At 46.1% G+C, this 2500-nt stretch overlaps 1 non-coding gene across 1 annotated transcript in view; it reads right to left on the bottom strand.

Moving 5' to 3' along the window:
* The window catches only part of LOC139252791 (5S ribosomal RNA), a 119-nt gene extending 93 nt beyond the window's left edge, over positions 1-26 (bottom strand). Inside the window, exon 1 of the ribosomal RNA XR_011591579.1 lies at positions 1-26. This exon is cut by the window's left edge and continues 93 nt beyond it. This is a non-coding gene — a ribosomal RNA (5S ribosomal RNA).
* Positions 27-2500: the final 2474 nt, after the last annotated feature.

Consider the following 2500-nt stretch of genomic DNA (forward strand, 5'->3'; position numbering starts at 1 on the left):
GTTTTCAGACTAGTGTGGCCGTAGGCATCTATGTCATGGCTTTCTCTTTACTTAAACGGACATAAGGCTGTTCTTCACTTCTTTTTCTCCTTCCATGCATTCATCCAAGGAATCAGCACTCAAGATTCATTTCACCATTTACCTTCCGCCACACCCACCTCTTGCTGCTCTGACTCCCACACAAGCAAACGACAAGCCCTACCCTTCATTGCCTTGCCTCAAGCTTCAAAACTGCCTGACTTTCACCATTCCCTCACTCACCCACAAATCACTCACTCACTCACCCCCCAATCTCACGCTCGCCAACCTCGAAATCTCTCATCCCCTCAAATCGCTCTCCCCCAAATCTCCCCATCCCCAAATCTCTCCTCCCCCAAAAAAGCTTCCACCGCCCCCAAAACACCAGGATTGTTTCATTTCCAATCCCACCAATTATGAAGCCAGATCGCTGTTGTAGCCACATTTCGGAACCCCATGTGGCAAGTGGCGCCTGCTACTCGGCATTCTGATTTGCAACACTCCTCACATGAACACACATGCATTCCAGCAGCATGCTAGTTGGCTTTACATTTTTCCTGCATTGAATTGCAGCTCTTAGAAACATAGAAACATAGAAAATAGGTGCAGGAGCAGGCCATTCAGCCCTTCTAGCCTGCACCGCCATTCAATGAGTTCATGGCTGAACATGAAACTTCAGTACCCCCTTCCTGCTTTCTCGCCATAACCCTTGATCCCCCGAGTAGTAAGGACTTCATCTAACTCCCTTTTGAATATATTTAGTGAATTGGCCTCAACTACTTTCTGTGGTAGAGAATTCCACAGGTTCACCACTCTCTGGGTGAAGAAGTTTCTCCTCATCTCGGTCCTAAATGGCTTACCCCTTATCCTCAGACTGTGACCCCTGGTTCTGGACTTCCCCAACATTGGGAACATTCTTTCTGCATCTAACCTGTCTAAACCCGTCAGAATTTTAAACGTTTCTATGAGGTCCCCTCTCATTCTTCTGAACTCCAGTGAATACAAGCCCAATTGATCCAATCTTTCTTGATAGGTCAGTCCCGCCATCCCGGGAATCAGTCTGGTGAACCTTCGCTGCACTCCCTCAATAGCAAGAATGTCCTTCCTCAAGTTAGGAGACCAAAACTGTACACAATACTCCAGGTGTGGCCTCACCAAGGCCCTGTACAACTGTAGCAACACCTCCCTGCCCCTGTATTCAAATCCCCTCGCTATGAAGGCCAACATGCCATTTGCTTTCTTAACCGCCTGCTGTACCTGCATGCCAACCTTCAATGACTGATGTACCATGACACCCAGGTCTCGTTGCACCTTCCCTTTTCCTAATCTGTCACCATTCAGATAATAGTCTGTCTCTCTGTTTTTACCACCAAAGTGGATAACCTCACATTTATCCACATTATACTTCATCTGCCATGCATTTGCCCACTCACCTAACCTATCCAAGTCACTCTGCAGCCTAATAGCATCCTCCTCGCAGCTCACACTGCCACCCAACTTAGTATCATCCGCAAATTTGGAGATACTGCATTTAATCCCCTCGTCTAAATCATTAATGTACAATGTAAACAGCTGGGGCCCCAGCACAGAACCTTGCGGCACTCCACTAGTCACTGCCTGCCATTCTGAAAAGTACCCGTTTACTCCTACTCTTTGCTTCCTGTCTGACAACCAGTTCTCAATCCACGTCAGCACACTACCCCCAATCCCATGTGCTTTAACTTTGCACATTAATCTCTTGTGTGGGACCTTGTCGAAAGCCTTCTGAAAGTCCAAATATACCACATCAACTGGTTCTCCTTTGTCCACTTTACTGGAAACATCCTCAAAAAATTCCAGAAGATTTGTCAAGCATGATTTCCCTTTCACAAATCCATGCTGACTTGGACCTATCATGTCACCATTTTCCAGATGCACTGCTATGACATCCTTAATAATTGATTCCATCATTTTACCCACTACTGAGGTCAGGCTGACCGGTCTATAATTCCCTGTTTTCTCTCTCCCTCCTTTTTTAAAAAGTGGGGTTACATTGGCTACCCTCCACTCCATAGGAACTGATCCAGAGTCAATGGAATGTTGGAAAATGACTGTCAATGCATCCGCTATTTCCAAGGCCACCTCCTTAAGTACTCTAGGATGCAGGCCATCAGGCCCTGGGGATTTATCTGCCTTCAATCCCATCAATTTCCCCAACACAATTTCCCGACTAATAAAGATTTCCCTCAGTTCCTCTTCCTTACTAGACCCTCTGACCCCTTTTATATCCGGAAGGTTGTTTGTATCCTCCTTAGTGAATACCGAACCAAAGTACTTGTTCAATTGATCCGCCATTTCTTTGTTCCCCGTTATGACTTCCCCTGATTCTGACTGCAGGGGACCTACGTTTGTCTTCACCAACCTTTTTCTCTTTACATACCTATAGAAACTTTTGCAATCCGCCTTAATGTTCCCTGCAAGCTTCTTCTCGTACTCCATTTTC

Source organism: Pristiophorus japonicus, unplaced genomic scaffold, assembly GCF_044704955.1.
Source record: "Pristiophorus japonicus isolate sPriJap1 unplaced genomic scaffold, sPriJap1.hap1 HAP1_SCAFFOLD_479, whole genome shotgun sequence".
NCBI classification, from domain to species: domain Eukaryota; kingdom Metazoa; phylum Chordata; class Chondrichthyes; family Pristiophoridae; genus Pristiophorus; species Pristiophorus japonicus.